Source organism: Nelumbo lutea, chromosome 5 (assembly GCF_056320005.1).
Source record: "Nelumbo lutea isolate HS-2025 chromosome 5, American lotus-T2T, whole genome shotgun sequence".
Taxonomy (NCBI): Eukaryota; Viridiplantae; Streptophyta; class Magnoliopsida; order Proteales; family Nelumbonaceae; genus Nelumbo; species Nelumbo lutea.
The window spans coordinates 61,532,440-61,550,793 of record NC_142688.1 but is presented as its reverse complement, the minus strand read 5'-3'; positions in this window follow the sequence as shown (position 1 = coordinate 61,550,793).

Sequence of the window (18,354 nt, the reverse complement as noted above, 5' to 3'; positions counted from 1 at the left end):
ATGCTTGACAACTACCCCCATGGCCTCGGCGTCACGCTGAGACCTCGCCTGCCTGGCCATCGCGACGCGAGCAGCCTCTTCAGCAGCATAAGCAGCCGCCTCAGCAGCCTGGGTATTTGCCTCTACAGCACGGAAGGCTTCTTCAGCAGCATAAGCAGTAGCCTCAGCAGCTCGCGCCTGTCGCGAGCTCCTCTTCAATTGGGCCACCAAGGCATGAATTGAAGAATTCACCTACCAAAAGAAACAAGTGAGCAAATGACAGCAGAAGCAACAGAATAAAAAAGGGAAGACGGAATCTAACTTACCACCATGGCATGTGTTACGGCACGACAAGCGACCTGATTCAAGGGAAGATCGGTCCACGCCGCGACCTCCTCAGGGAAAGTAGTGTCCCTACTCTTCTGAAGAGCGTAGTTCGGCGTCAACACGCTCCTAAACTCCCCTTGAGCTCCCGAGCCTGAGGGCCCAGCCTGTGTATGAGCAGACCCGGAGTGAGCAGGAGCACTTTAGTACGCAGGAGCGCCCGTATGAGTGGTCTCAGCGTAAGGCGCCCCGGCAGTTTCGTGCACCAGTGGAGTCACTTCGGGCTCCCTGGGCAGATCCTCCGGCGTATGGTCTGGAACTTGGGGCTCCTCATCCAAGGGCAGCTCGGTACGAGTTCGCTTGGCGACCCGCTTCCTCCTCTTCATACCTTGAAACAAACGCCCCCCACGAGTTCTCTCCGCGTCCATGACACCTGTAGAAACGAGTTCAACATCAAAAAAATAATAATAAAATAAAATAATAAATAATAAAAAAATAAAAAAATAAAAAAAAATGAAAAGAACAGAGCAAGCAAGAACCGCATAGCTAGAAACCTACCCGAACTCAGGCCGGTTGCAATAAGCTTGGCCTCCGTTAAGTAGTGGTGGCACTTTAAGCCTTGTCGTGCCCATTGCCGAAGGCCCTTCACCGTCTCTTTATCGAGAGTTACGCCTAAATCGGGAGCGGCCTCACCCCACCCGGTCTGAAAGGGCCATCCTTGTGCACTTCGCATGCCGAAGTAGTCCCGCTTCCAAGCCGGGACCTTATTAGGAAGATCGTGAAGAAGCTTAAAACCTTGGCGAGGAGAAAGGTAATACGCCCGTCTCCCCCCAGGAAGAGAACCCGCCTGTCTCTTGAGCATCAAGATAGAGGAGAATATCTCTAAGTCCAAGGGGAAGTTCTGCTCGCAAAAAAGGGAAACTGTCCCCACCAGGTTCCGAATAGAGTTCGGATGAAGCTGACCAATGGTGACACCGAAGTGGTTTATGAATTCGACGAGAAGGGGATGAAAAGGAAGTCGCAACCCCGCAGCGAGCTGCTCTTGAAAAATCACGATCTCGTCAGGACCGTGTTCCCAAGGAAAGCTGCCCGAAGGAATAAAATATGTGTACCCCCAAGGAAGATTGTAAGACAGAAGTATGGATTGAAGCCCCTCAGGCGTCATGGTCGAAGGACCAAACCTGTCTAGCATCCAACCTCGGCGGGAGGTAGACGCCAAACTGCCCGAAGCGACTTGGCCTACTGGTTCATGGTCCTCAAGCTCCACCTCAGGATCACTGAGGCAGTCTGGGGACACGGCTCGGTTGGTGGAACCTACGTCGGCCCTACTCGAAGAATCGTCTAAGCTATCAAAGCTAGACATTGGGGAAAAGATGGATTCAAGAAAGTAATCACCGGAAAGTTTGAAGAACAAGCCAAAGAACCGTGAAGACTGTATAACCAGCCTTGACGCGAGCTGGAAAAGACTTGGACGCGAGCTGAAAGGTTGGACGCGAACTCAGTAGACAAACCGCAGAAGTGACAAACCAACCGGGGTCCCCCACTATTTATAGCTACAGTAACCAAGAATCGACCGTGCAGACCGAAGATGATCCGACGGCCCACGTTCTTACCGACCGCACAACCCTTAAGGTCGAGACGTGATTGGCGCACGTCTTTCCGAAAAAAGCGAAACGTCAGCGCACGTCTTTTTGAAACCGACGTCGCTTCGACATGCGGCTTTTCCGAAACTGACGCGCCACGTCTCCCTAACAGTCGCCCGCGCACGTACAGCAGTGGCGCGCCTTTTTGAAATGACCCGCTGTCACGTCCCAGCGGCGCGAATTGGTTTGAAATTTAAAACGCGCGCTGTCACAACCACCAGCGTTCTTGAGTAAGCACGTTTCCAACCTTCTCGGAAACCGAAAGAACCCTAGCAAAAGCATCTCGCGCAGTGAAGGTTCGAAGGACGGGACAAATCCACCTGCTACCTCGCGAAACTCCCCGCACCATGGCAAGACCCCCGGCGCAAGGAGTGGGGGGCAATTGATGAAGGAAGATTTGGCCCGACCTCTCTATTACGTGACACGTGGCAGAAACAATAGCTCGGAAAAAGGGGCCAAGCCTAAGCGGAAACAAGGGGACACGAGCGGACTGAACTCCCTACCGGGGGCCCGAACTCACCCCTTGTAACAGCTCGGGATACACTTCGCCGAACTGACCTTGTAACAGCTCGGGATACACTTCGCCGAACTGACCCACCTTGTAACAGCTCGGGTACACTTCGCCGAACTGACCCCTTGTAACAGCCCAGGATACACTTCGCCGAACTGACCCACCTTGTAACAGCTCGGGATACACTTCGCCGAACTGACCTGCCCTATAGATACCTCCGAGCTCAAGACCGCCTCGCTCAGCACTTCGCATCACTTGGCACCAAAACCAAACAAGTCGTACCACGCCTGACACTAAGGAAGTTCATGCCCAAGGGCGCCGCGCCTGACTGACTTTGGGATCTGACGTTTGGTGGCAGCACCCTGAACGACCACCTGCCACCGCCACTGACACCGCCATCTCTAGTTAGATGACGGTTAGACAGTGACGGTTCTGTCTCAGCAGAAAGGACGATGGCCGAATTGACAAGCACAAGGGTAATCATACCTGACCTGACAAGGGCCCCGGGACGAGTGCACGAAGTGGTTATAAGAGCCCTCTGCCCCCCGACAACAGAGGTATGCAAAAACTTTGCGCTATCTGTTATTACCTTGCTTTTGAAGGATTCTAACTTGAGCTTCGGAGCCTCTACACTGGGTTCCCCCCGGAGCTTCCCCATCTCCTCCGTTTCAGGTTCCTTGCTACCCCGTTCGAAAGCAAAGCCGCGGACAGCTAAGACCGGCCGGATCGCGCTCCATCAGTTACTTTTCAGAATTTAGCACTTAGATTTCAGAGCAACATTCTCCACAGTCACACTTCACAACCAAGAAAAGCTCACCCAAGTCCAATGCACCTCTTAAATTAATTATTACAATTTCAGGGGCATTCAGACTTCAGAATTCAGTGTAAACGAAAAGGCCCTAAATCCCATATGCCATCCATTTGATTCTAGGTCCAAATCGTCTAAGCATAGGACATGTAGCAAACTACAGGTAAGTGTATAACAAGGTCCAATTGAATGCTATGATTCAAGGGAATTGTTCCTATAGAGGAAATAGGAGAGGTAGGTATTGGAGAGGATGATGTGATCAATGATTCAAGATGGAGAAAAACCATGATGAGAGAGGAGGCCAAAGGAACTACCTGCAAAGTTGGCTAGTGAGGGGCCAGATTTGACCTTGTTAAGAAACTTTAATTACTATATTGTTCAAGAGTCAAGGATGGAGATGTTGTGGTAGTAGTAGGCTTTTAGGCATCATGAGAGTCATTAACTAAAGAAAGAAAATAAAAGGTGCCTATAAGTGTAGGGAAAAAATACGGCCCTCAAATATTGCATTGTAGTAATGTGCATGGAATTATAGTGGATCTACCGTTATAAGGAAGGAAAAGGTGTGTTTCCTCGGTGAGTAGACAAATCTTACATTTGTGTTTGTTCTGAGTGCTAGATGGTAAACAGAATTAGGTGGACGAGCATGAGTGGGTAGGGGTGTCAATCGACCAGTTTTGGATTGGATCTAATCTGATCTAAACCTTATCAAGTTGGATTTGGACAGTCCGTTATAATTATTGGATTGGGCCAATCTAAAATAAATTGATTCATGTTCTTATTAGTCTGAATTGGGCCTAAACAATATTTTCAATAATCCGTTCATAAGGCCAAACCCTTGTCTAATTTAAAACCGATCAAAACTAAAACAGCATAAAATCACTTTTATGAAAATACTTTTACAAAAACACTTTTGTAAAAACAGTTTTATAAAATGCCCTCAGATATCAAATTGTTAAGCTTAGATATGGATGCATATCACAATGCACTTTGGCACAAATGGATATAGTGAAAAGATAGAGATTTGCTTAGATACATCGAGGAAACTCTTATTAATCCTTTTACATAACTATTAATAACATATAAACATATAAGAAATGCACTTTTGTTTTGAGATAATAAGAAATGCACATTTGATAGTTTATATGAGGAGAAACATTAAAATAGGTCTTCCTTACCATGAAATGCACACTTTTGATAATGAGTTTGAAAGATCATTGATAGAACCATATTTATATATGGGTCTTCCTTACCATGAAAATCATTTAGAATATATAAATTAATGATCATTTTAATTTATTTTTTTAAATGGTTTTTTACATAAAATTATATTGAATTTAAAACATCAGTGAAGCGTCCTTTTATAGATGCCAACTTATGGTAGCTCAATTGATAGGATCTTTGACTATTTAGAATAGAGACCTGGATTCAAACCCCGCTGCAACCAAGGTTAGGGAGCATTAAAGCCTAAAGGGAGGTTGATACCTCGTTGCATAACCCCATGAGGCAAAAATTAAATATCTATCTATAGTATATTATATAGAGTTAAAGGCCACCTCAGTAGTTTACATTGATTTTTTGTATATATTGGGAAATTTTAATTTAGTGATTTCCATAAACTAATTTTCACGTTTTTGGTAATTTAATGGAGTAAAAAACTAATTATTTATAAATTCATATTTTTAAAATCAATTTATTCAAATCAATAAATTTTCAAAATTTTCTTTATGCTAATTTAGAATTTTTTTGAAAAGTAATTTATTCATATCAATATTTGTAGAAAGGATTTTTAAGATATTCAAGTTTTTAAGCATCCTATGCAAAAGTGTCAATTGGTTGGTTGGTAAAGTCTCTTGCTGGTAGGGGTGGAGACAGGGAGCCACTCCCTATCCCCATCCCCACAAAAATCCCTATCCTCATCCCCACCATCCCCACGGGGATCCCCATGCTTGCGGGCCTTTGAATGTTTTTTTTTTTATGTCAGCTATTTTGTTTTTGTTTATTATTTTATTTAAAAATTAAAATAAATAGTTAAAAATTACAATCCTATTAAAAAATGCTAAAAACATATTTAAACATATTTTGTAAAAATATTAATATACATACATACATATATAGATGTATATGTAATATAGATGTATGCATATATACATATATTGCAGCAAAAAAAAATATGCAATTATATTAGTAGGAATTCCCATGGGGTGAGGAGTGCTCTCCTTGTCCCCACCCCATCCCCGCCAATAGGGATGAAAATTTCCACATCCCCATCCCTGTGGGAGAAAATCATCCCCATTCCCGCCCATTCAGGGTGGGCCCCATAGGAATCAAGGAAATGGAGAAATTGCAATCCCTATTTGTTGTTTTTTGATCAGTACCCTATACTTTAGGGGTTGTGTATAGTAAATGTGTCTCTAAGTTACCCTGAACTTTCAAACTGTGTCTAATAGGTCTCTACCATTAACAATCCTCACTTACTTTTGAAAATGTCAAAACTATCCTTTTAAAGAAAAGTATTCATTGTTCTTCTCTGGAGTACCCTCGACTAGAGCAACCTGCAAAGCATTGCAACCAGCAATTTTTTTTTGAAGAATGAAGCCGAGGAAGAGTCTCAATTTGCTTCGGCCAATGATTCCTGTTTGAATTTTTTCCAAACGACTCAACTGAATCTGCTACTCAAGGGATTGCATCAACATCATCTTATTCTGTTCATACACTTTGATTCAGTCTGGGAAACCACCTGTAAAAATTGCCAAGTGGAGCACCCACCACCATGCACTAGTGCTCCCTGTTCACCGGCCGGTCGGATCCTATAGGGAGCGTCACTGGAAAAAGTGCTAGTCTGGGCAATCTACCAAAGAGGTGACAGAGACCAATACACGGGTGGAGAGTGGAGGGCAGGAGGTGTCCTCCACATGATGAATGACTCCAATTTCAGTTGTTTGTGACTTTTACTCTTTTAATTTTTCTCCTTTTGTTTTGTTTTTTTTTTTTTTTGTTTGTTTATGAATGGATAAGTAGTGATTCCCCCCTCTCTCTGCTGGGTCCTACTGTATCTTCTGACTTATAATGAACTTTGTCTGATAGAAATTATGGAATTGAAGCCTATTACATAAAATGAGAATCACGTTGATGATTGTGTCAACATTATCTTATTCTGTTCATACAGTTTGATTTAGTTTGGAAAACCACTTGCAGAAATTGTAAAACTTCTCTTTCTTTTGTTCTCTGCAATGCCATTAGAGCTCGGATCTGAAGACGTGTTCAAGGTCTTCGTTGATTTCTCTTCTCATCCAGAAAATCACCAGATGGGGGAGATTAACTCTTCAGTGCTATTAGAGATTCAACAAAGAAATATATATTGATTTTGGCCGCCTTCATCGACTAGAGCTGTTTGTTCAAAGGCTACATATCTTAATGATGGACGGGGGAGTCTGAACAGGGGATCACGGTGCTTGAAGATGGGAGCTCATTGGCGGAAAGCTTGAAGGTGGGAGCTCGTTGACGGAGAGCTTGAACAGGGAGCTCGCTGACAGAGAGCTTGATCAATGTCCGATTTCCCCTTTCATTCTTTTAACACTCAGACGCAATGGGCAAAATGGTCACAAAATATCGTAAAGATTAATTTTGCCATTTTAAAAAAATTTATGCGCACCTGATGCTAAACACAAATTAAAAGTTCAGGATACTACAAGAAACACGTTTTGAAGTTCAGGACTGACTACATATCCTCTAAATTTAGATACTATTTAGGAAATTTTCCTAAAATTAATTAAAATTTCTGATTTTCTCATGTATCACATGGGGCTCTGCAAGGGTTTTTGTATTTTATTGGCAAGATTGTCTATTCCAGCTCATGCTCATGACACCTGAATTGTACGGAACCTCCACATGAGATCAGTTTTGAATTCCTTTACTTTGGCTCGTAACAGTAGCTTTGGGCAAGGCTTTGCTCAGTTTTCTTGAACTTATTTATTCATTATTTTCAATTATAGCAGTAATAAAATATTGATACACACTGATTAAACATAACCGAGTTTTTCTATCTCGGTTTAGAATAAATTTCAATTAAATTGATCCGACTGAAGCTTTGGCCCAACTTGTGAGGTAGATGGCTCAAGAGTTTGAGAGTTTCACATCAGTTAGCCAGCAGCTCAGCATTCTGGCAATCTACTGTGGGCTCATGTCCTTTTTCTCATTTGCACTTGGTAACACTAGTTGAGTGGCATGTGCATTTGCACGTGTAAAAATTAAATAAATTGATCAATTTTTGGATGGTATTGGCCTGGTTTTGCTTTTTTACATTCATTCCTTTTTCTTTTTCTTTTTTTTTTCTTTCCCTTACATGTGAATCAATGTTAGAATCGTTACCCACGAGCGTTTCCAAGTATGATTTTCTTAAAAATAGAAAATTAGATAAAAAACAATTATTGACTTTTTCAAAAAACCACCATTTGACTTGGGTGATTGAATCACATTAGCTTGTGCTCAGTTGTTTGAGTGGAGTGGATTTTTTTTTGGGGGTAATTTTTCAACATCATGTATTTCCAAGGGACCAAAGGCCACCTAATTTTTCTAAAAAATCTCTTTTGTGGTTTGAAATTTTAATGTTTATATTTTTTATAAAAAAATAGAACTGAATTTGTAAATATGGTGGTTAGGCTACGTATGGGATCTCCTTGAAAGACAAAGGAAAGCCGAGAACAGGAGAGCAGGAGGTAGGCTAAAGGGTAGGGTGAATGAAATGATAGCATGATGATCTTGTTATGAGTTGGACCCCTATTTATAAGGAAAGATCCCAAGGTTTCGAAAGGAATGAGCTAGAAGTGTTTGATTCCCATTAGAGAAGGGAATCTTGGATTCGATGTCAGTTGTCAGGGAACACCGCTAGGGTTTCGCCACATGTCTTATGAGATATCTTAAGGACAAGGTTTCCTTTCATCTAAGGATTCTCATTATACACGTGTGCTACTTCCTTTCGTGAGTTTCTTAGACTGACGTGGTGCAGGTGATGTCAATACTTATCTCATGTGTCCTTTTTACTCCTGTTGGATGCTCTGTCACATGTGTCATTGGTAGACAGTTTTGTATGCCCTTAGCTTCAATCAATTTTGATGTATTTTTGATGTTTAGTGTAAATAAATAAAGTACATGTTTAATTCATGTTGTGTGGTATATTTCTGTGTAAGACCCTTAAACTGGACACTTAATGAGACTCGTGTTAGTTTAGAACATTCACAGCTGTTGGATAAGTCTGGGGAGATTTATCCTGTCAAGGCTGACACTGATGTGCTGCCAAGTGTTGGGCTTGTCTCAGCCGCTAGGGTGAGACCCAAGGCACATGCAGTGTAGGATTACTTGAAACCTTGAACCGGACCAGATTTTCAGTATTGCCCTGGATCTTGGAGATTGATGGGCAAAACTGGAATGTTACACTTGACCCCTAGACCCGATTATGGTACTGTACTGGGTGTCGGATTGGGTTGTCTTTGATATGCCAATCAGTGAAATCCTTAGCGGGGGTCAAAAGCTAGGTGTGTTGGGACAGTCTGAGAATTCATCTGAGTGGGTGATCATAGTGATGGGATCAGCCCCTTTGTCGGACATCGAGGATGCACTCTCTCTGATGGAAACTAAACTGCCGGCAGTTGATTTCAATCGTTGGAATTTTGTTTTGCAAAATTTATATATATGATATATACTTATATATGGTTTCAAAATGTTTGCAAGTGGTTTTAATTCCCGGGATCCATGTGAATAAAGAGTGCAACACTGTTTCTTGCAGCCAAGGGAGAGGTCCTCTCTTATCGGACAGTGCTTGATCATTATGGGCTGAGAGGTTGAGTGTAAGGCCATTTGGGATAATACCTGATGGGCTAATCTTGCACCTGCCCACAGTCCCTATGTTTTATAAGATGACTTTGCCTAGGGACCACTTAGTGTAAGTGCTGAGCCCATAGGGTCCATGTGATGGGCTCAGGGGGTTCACTGGGCTTTCTAGTGAATTCTGTTAGGCCTTATAACAGAGGTTGGGCCGAACACATGTGGCTGATGTGTAGATCAATGCTTGTGTCCCACGCTAGACAAAGAAGCCCAACTGGGCAGGAGTTTGGAAGACTATTGAGCACTTAATACATATTGGGCCTAAAGCCCATTTCGATCTGGGCTGATTTGATCAGTCACTTAAAGGGGTTGATCTGAGATTAGGTTAAGCCCAAAAGCTTATCTAATCTGCAGATAATATTAAGAGGAGTCCTAATCTAAATACATATTTGGATAAGGGCAATTCCTAATAGGATTAGAAGGTTTCTTAATCACTAAGAAAGATGAGGAAAACCCTAATTTCGAATTACTTGAATTCGAACCCTAGGGGTTTTTAGTAGAACACTCTGAATTTTTGAGATAAGAGCTCAGATAACCCTAGAGAAGAATATAGTAGTTCACCACTTTCTTCTCTAGCATTCTCGTCCAGCAACCACCGCCACCTTTTCTTTTAGTTCGAGTTCTCAATTAGAGAGAATCAAGAAAGGTTCTTGATTGTTCGTGTGGTGCTCACAGTCTTCCATCAAGTTCTTCAGAAGAACCTGGTTCGTGGGACGAACACTGCTGGTTTGGCTCCATCATCACTGTGTCATCTTCAGTGGGAGCTGATCTTGGGATCTTCTTTGGAGATACTGCTTCTCTGGATCAGGTATAATCCCTCCCTTCTCTTTTGGTTCAAATCTGGTTTGGTTTGGTTTGGTTCAAGTAGGATCCTTGAATTTCGATTCTAAAATTAGGGAATACGATTCCCAGTTTGACGAAAGGTAGAAATTTTTTTGAAATTCGCCCACCCATTCCGTAACCGTTTTGGTGTCCATACGATGGATCATACCATTCTTTCAGTCATTAGTAAAGCACGTATTTCTTTATTCATTCTTGACCTGCGATGAACTTGAGCTCATCACAAGTCTATGCTAGTTCTGATTTCATCGCAGCTCGTTTCGAGATTTAAGTTCATCGCAAGTCTATGCGGGCTCTTAGCTCATCGCAGATGTGTACCGAATTGTGAACTTGTGAGTGTCTTTATAGCACCGGTTTAGCACCCTCTGTGCTATTATGGTTGTGACAATCATCATATACCTACAGAAATAAAAGCACAAAATAGACCATATGTATGTATGTATGTATGTATGTATGATATTCTGACATGCCATGATCTGACCCATCCAACTTAAATGGTCAAACTACTTATCCACAACCCAAAGGTTAAAATGATTCAGCCTCAAGATCGGATTTTAAAACACTACCTGTAGGGATGTTCATTATATGGTCAAGACTGCCAAACCAAACCAAACCGAACTGAAATTGACAGTTTGGTTTGATTTGGACACAAAAACAGTTTTGGGATTCTTTAGAATTTCAGTTTGGTTTCCTGAATTTTACTAAACTGTAAACCAATACATAATATATAATAAAACCTGTTATACTAAGATGGTAATATATAATAAAATCAACTCTTGAAACTATGTTTGATGATTAATGGATTAAGAATATATTGTTCTAATCAAATTTAATGCTTATATAGCATACCAATTACAATCATTCAATGATTTTATGGTGACCGAAATACTATATTTATTTTGGGCTTTTTAATTGATTGATTTTTTTGGTATTTATATGTTCTTGGGGCTACACAACCGGGGGTAGCCCATCTCCATAACCCTTTAAACCGCCAAACCGTGTTGAGAGTGGGATGTTATCTTCAGTCCCCACTACATATAAACAGCTGGATTGGATTTAGGGATGACAACAGAGTGATTTCAGGGAGGGTTTTGTAAATTCTAGATCCTATTGACCTCTCTAAATCTCCCAACCCATGCCTGTCTCAAAACCTGTAGTGGATTGGATTTTTAGAATGCAAACCCTCTTTGTATATGTAAAAGCAAAATGCTCTCTAACCTTACCTTTCTCGCATTTAAGCAATAAATAAGTAAAATAACATGAACAAACATCAAAGTTTTAAATTATTTTATTATGACAAGTAAAAAATGCATAAACTATGAATTATCCTCCACATAAAATTTAAAATATTATTAAATTCAACACCTAATACATAAAGTTTGTATACTTTCCAACAAAATGTGGGTCAGAGAGGGTTGGGTCTAGCCTAATATTGTCTACCTGTACCAACATGAGTTGTAGAATCCCAAAACCCATCCCCAACCAAAATCTATCCTTAAAGTTTTTTAAAAAAATCCCACTGGGTAAAGTAGAAATTCCTAATTGGATTAAGCACAATAAAATGGCCCAAATCATATTAGAAACTGCACCAAATCATAATAAAATGATTTGCTTTGGTTTTCATATTTACCAAAACAGTTTGATTTGATAAAAAATTTTCAGACTGTACTTTATTGATTTGGTCGAAAATCTTCTCCAAACTGCACTGAATTGGACACTGAACTACACTGAACTGTATTTTACTGAACTGCTGTGTCATCGGAAGGTGGATGATGATTTGATCATTGATTTAAGTTGTGAAGTGAATAAAATATGAAACTAAAATAGCAAATTATGCAAATAACAAAGATATTTTGGGTACATAAGAGTTTAAACATCCACAGAAGTTAGGATGTAAAACTCTGTTTTTATATGGATAGATAGATGTAAAAGTGAGATATTTGTGACCAAGTATAGGATGCTCCATGATCACTCAATATTTTATGTTCCTCATTAATTGTTATTACTCAAGGAACTCCATATTTGTTCCTAGGCATAACTTGAATAAGTTAAAAGTGTTTTGAACATTTGATAAGAATTGCTTTTAAAATCATAACAATTTCAGGTCAAAACAATTTTAAGCGCCAAAGTGCAGAGCTTAAATTGGGACTTTGGGCTTTGGGCTTTAAAAGCAAAAATCCTGAAGTGTTATCCCATGCAACCTAGCTATCAAGTTAAGACAGAAGTACTGTAATTAATTTAAATTGTCAAGGAGGCTTAAATTCATTTAGCGAATCAATAGTCAGAACCCTTGAAATGCATAGGCTTTGGTCTAATAAATTTGTATTAATTTTCATTGTTGTTAGATAAATTTGTAATAATATTTCTAATTTTAAAATTGAATTTTATTAATTATTGTTTTCAATGCATTAGTTTTGTTAAACAAAATTAAAGTACAAGGCATTTAATTAAGGTTGCATTTGGCATTCCTTATTTTAATGACTTATCTTATTTTTGTAGTTAAAATGCCCCTATGGACATTGAGTTTTTAATTGCAAAAAGGAGATAAGTCCTTAAAATTAACGTTTTAAAAACTGACTCAGAAAGGGAACTGTTCTGGCCACCAGTTTCCAGGTCAACGGTTCAACTGTCTGGGTCAAATGGTTCAAACGGTTTGAGCATCTTACCCATTAGATTGAAATATTAGGGCAAGATGCATACTATATAAGAGAAAATAAGGTTGAAACTTGAAAGAAAACTGTCGGGTGAACTAAAAGAGTTTAGAAGAAGAAGAAGGAGGAGGAGGAGGAGGAGGAGGATTTGTAGGCTTGCAGCGGTGATGATGACAGCAACGGCGATGGCGAACTACAACGGCAACAGCGGCGGCGTTCTCACTCTCTCTCACCTTCTCGTGCAAGAAAGACAGATCTGAGATTTCTCAATCTCAAAGATTTATCAGATCTGAGATTTCTCAATCTCAAAGATTTATCAGATCTGAGATCTGAGCAACAAACCGTTCTCTAGGTCGAATGGTTTACCGGTCAAACCATCCAGGTCAACGGTTCGTTGATTAATTCAATGGTTTTTTACCAAATGCCGAATTTGAGGTAAAATATAACCGATCACCTGAATGATTTCCAGTCCGAACGGTCCAACCGCCCGTCAACAACGTTTCAAAAACATTGCTTAAAATGCCAAATGCAGCATAAGCAATTTTCCTTTGTAGGGAGCCAACCAAGTCCAACCTATAGCTATTACCAAAAAAAATTGTCCAACTTATAGCTATCAAAGGTTGAGTATACCCAATAAAACCCAACTGACCAAACCAGTGGATTATGTTAGCCCTGGTTCGGTAGTGTGTCCCAATTAACAATCGGGTGAGGGCTGATTCTTGTTGTTGCAAACTGATTTTAATCCTAAAAGGGTAAATTTCATATATAGTATATACGACAATTTTGATTGAAAAAACTCGTTTTATCAAATTATTAAGGTTATATTATCAATAAATAATTGATGTTCCAAATTGTTATTATTGGGTTTGTTTTATAAAATCAATTAAGAACCGGTTCAGGACCAATCCACCCTGTCCGAAACAAAAACCAATTCAATGACAACTCTAGTATTGTTAAATAAATATATTATTTTTGGATGGATATTAAATTTTATGAATATTTTTTACTAGAAAATTTGCATTAATTTTGATTATTTTTAAATGCACCTTAAGATAAATATCTATTGATTTTATGAAGTTTTTATTTTAATATAGAATTGAAATTAATAAAAATAATTTAAAATCAATAGTTGTTTTAATATATTTTAATTATTTAAGTTAATTAATCTATATATATATATATATAGTAAAGTATGCAACATCACTTTTTCTCAAATCTCCAACAAAACCAATATTCTGTTGATTTCAAAATCATGCATTGTTTTTTGAAACAAAACCAACTTGTTTTACCTGTTGAAAACAAAAAAAGAGTTCAATAACATGTTTTTGTTTTTCTGCTGATGTGGCAATTTCAAAAGAAAATGAAAACGAAAGCATTTGTGATATAGAACGCCCCCTTACAAATCAAATGGTTAAGCTTAGATATGGATGCATATCACAATGCACTTTGGCTACAAATGGATATAGTGAAAAGATATAGATTTGCTTAGATACATCAGTAAAAGCCTTACTAATCCTACAAATACATTAGTAACAATAAATTTAAAGTTGAAATAACTATTAATAACATATAAACATATAAGAAATGCACCTTTTCTTTGAGATGATAAGAAATGCACATTTGATAGTTTATATGAAGAGATACATTATATTAGGTCTTCCTTACCATCAAATGTACACTTTTGTTAATGAGTTTGAAAGGTCATTGATAGAACCATCTTATATATAGGTTTTTCTTACCATGAAAATCATTTAGAGTATATAAATTAATGATCATTTTAATTTATTTTTTTTAAATGAAGGAAAACGGGTTTTCTGACATAAAGTTATATTGAGTTTAAAACATCAGTGATGCATCCATTTATAGATGCCAACTGATGGTGGCTCAATTGATAGGCGGATCTCTAAAATAATAGACTCCGAGTCAATCAGTGCGTGGGCAGAGGTCGGAACCCAGTGTGGGACCAATGGCGCGACCCCATGCGGTGAGCTCGGATGACTGCCCTGTCAGGGCCAGATCGCATCCTGATCGTCTGCATGCTTCTGCCTACAAGTGATTTCAAGTATAAATAAGGCATGACTCCCCCAAGGTAAGCCCGAGACTCTCATTCTCTCAAAACTCTCTTGCTCTCCATCTTTCTAGTGACCTCATCCGAGCTCCTGGGAGCCCGTCTGCCCGATTTGCTATGACCTCACTAACTTGACCATCGGAGTCCTCGCCCCATGTTATCACCCGAGGCCTCTAACGTTTCCTCTCCCATAGGTACTCAGCCTCAACCAACCTCAATAGACCTCGGCCGACCTCGGGCAAACCTCGCCAGCCTTCGACCATAGCCCACTTCGAGCCCCTCTGACCCTTAGCCTCATCATCCCTCGGATCCATCTACCAGCCAGCCCGTTCAGGAAGCAAAACCAATTTATTTTGTTGTCCTCAACCAATCTAAGCATCAACAATTGGCATCGTCTGTGGGAATTGACTGCTAAGTCTTCCCCCCATCACTACAACTTGGCTTCCAATGGAATGGAAAGAAACAAGAAAACTATGTGAAACTTGGTCACCAGGGACCAACCCCAACCAGTCCTCGACCGACTTGATGACCTCACACAAAGGTTGGATGAGGTGGGGAGGCCAAAAAGAGGCTGTCCGTGGGGTGGCCGCCCCGCTGGAAACCTAGGGCATCGCCACATACACCATTTGCGGGCTTCGCCAGCCAAACGCCTTATCGGACCTTACCGGGCTGACCCCTCAACGTCCGGTGAAAGCGGCCGAAGTGTGAGTCAGCCACCGAGAACCCTCCAACCTCCTAGCCAAAGGGAGAACGAATCAATACGGTCTTGCAACCAATGCCAAAGCCAAGGACACACCACTGCCGACAAGAAACACCACCTCCACCTTGCACCTTGGACCTCTGAGACTACCTCAACGACTGACAGGACAAAAGAAATCGAAGAGACTAGGACGAAGCTGAGATACCCATCGGCCAACAGATCGCCAACCTACAAGCATAGCTCAGTGCGGTGAAGGACAAAATTCAGCAAATCAAGGAGAGCCAAGGTGACACATCAGCAAGTTAGTATCCCTCCAACAAGATGGATGCCTTCACCACCGCCATCACCTCAAAGCCTCTTCCGCATCACTTCAAAGCTCCCATATTGGAGACTTATGATGGCACCTCAGACCTAGACGAACATATGGATAGTTTTTGAGCACTCATGCTCCTGTACGGATATTTCGACACATTGATGTGTCGAATTTTCCAAGCGACCTTCAAGTGGGCAGCTCAACATTGGTTCTCTGGACTCCTGTCTTGCTCCATCAACTCCTGGGACCAATTCGCCACTTGCCCACTTTATCAGCAACTGATGATGCCAAAAGAGCATAGCCTCACTCATGGCTGTTCGACAGTGACACGGCGAGAGCCTACGGTCTTACATCAACCGCTTCAAGAAAGAAGAACTTGAGGTTTGCGACCTCAACCCCATGGTCTCCATTCATGCAACAATCCAAGGCCTCATCCCCGAGTCAGCCCTTAAGTGCTTTGTCACCAAGACATTGTCCAAAACCAAGGTGAAATTTTTGAAAAAGGTGCAGAAGTACATCACCGTCGAGGAAGCCTCGGCCGGCAAGCACCGAGATGGAGAGACCGAGCATGACCATGGCAGCCACTAACATGAAGACAATTGCAGTGACGATAGCAACGTGAAGCCGCCAGCCTCATCCTACGACTAGTACACGCCACTCAACGACACCCAAGTGCACATCCTCATGAAAATAGGAAGGAGGGAGTATATGAAGTGGCCTGGGAAGAGAAAGAGGAACCCCAAGAGGGGTGACCCGACAAAATACTACATGTTTCACCGTGGCGCCATCCATGACACCGAGGACTGTTATGACCTCTAGGACGAGATCGAGTCCCTCTTCCCTCGTGGATATCTGAACTAGTATGTTGACACCGATTTCATCACTTCACCTTGGTAGTAGTGGTTGTAATCAGTCACTTATCATCAACACCTCAACCTTGGGCATGCCCGCAGGCCGAACCATGTAACCACAAGAGCTCAGCCTCGGCCAACCATGTAAACATTTTGTAATAAAGCAAGTTTCTCTCACCTCGCTTTAAACTCTCAGCGTGTATATTTTGGTCTCAACCGAGCGACCTTCCGCAGCATACAACCTTTTCCAAGGTTACACGCTCGGAGTAGACCTCGGTCCAAGGTACACGATCCTTGGAGGTCATATACCAAGTCGCCAGGCCCCTCAACTTGGTCGATCGGTTGGTCGTGGCATACAAACTTCACCAAGGTTATATGTCCGGACTGAACGTTGACCCAAGGCATATGACCCTCTAGAGACCACACACCCTTAGACAACCAACAGGCCATGGCATACAACTTTCACCAAGGTTAAACGCCTGGACTAGACATCGGCCCGAGGCATATGGTCCGCTGGAGGTCACATGCCTGCTCACCCCTTTTGATAGGGCATCTAACGGACCTCGGTCGCAGTTGATGGGGTGGCCCTTGATTTTGGCCTTGGCCTTGGAAAGACCCTCCAAGCAAGCGAGTTCTCATCCAGTCTCAAGGGCTAGCATCAGCCCTCAGCTTAGATGGGTAGTCAAAATAGACATAATAAAGGGAACAACGCTATCTCGCTAAGACTAGGGTGGTCAGCGGCGCCGACCAGGCTCCATGCATCCTCAGTCATTAATGGGTTTACGCGCCTGTCCCCCATGGGATGGGTAGCCAGGAGAGCTATGGCGTATGCCTCCCTTTCCTTCTCGCTAAGGAAGGAGGCCCCGTGCTTACGGCGGTGAAGCTCGGCCTCGGCCTTACCCACCTAGGTGCTTGAGAAGATGGTTATTGAGTGATGGAATCTTTGGAACTTGCAACCTCTCGAACGGGGGCACCAACCCCTACACAAAAGAAATGCAACTGCAGCAAAGGCACAAGATACGCAAAAATTCTGCACCTAGCAAATAGAGGCTTCGAACCTTGGCAACCTTTTCAGCTGCCACGGACCCCTCCTGGCCGAGGAAACCTCTCGGCCAACCTAGCCGACAACCCTTTTGGCTGAGGTACCCACCCGACACCTATCCACCAAACGGACCCTCACCCAGTGCCTTCTCCAATAGAAAATCTCTGGTGTTCAGCGACATCCTCCTACCAAGGTGAGTGAAGCCGAAGCCAGCAAACACCAAAGCTTCCTCCACCACTAGGAGCTTAGCTTAGCTCCCCACCAGACTGACCTGAACGACCAGCCCTCTGCATCGAATGCAAGGGAACACCATCGCCATCTTGCGTACGATCACGACCCGATGCCCACCTTGGGCACAGCCCAGGCCTTTAATGCCAAGACCCATAATGCATGCAAACAACACCCAATACCAGAATTCACCTCATGCACGGCCACGACACATCCACTCGTCATCTACACCTCATGCGGTGGTGACCAGCCAGAAACCAACGTCTGGCCCACACACAGACTCATCAGCTCATCTAAAGCACATGACTAGGGGATATGTGCACCTCGTACCCGTAGAAAATACAGTACTAAGTTGTCTGAAACCGTGGCTAGTGCCTCTGTGCTCTTCACCCCTCCACAACCTTCCCAAGGAGTAGGGTCATCACAGTAGCTAGCAAAATCCCCTTGGAGCCGAGGACAACGTTTACACGCTCAGAGGTTAGACTACCTCCACTAAGGTCTCAGTCGTAGCCGACG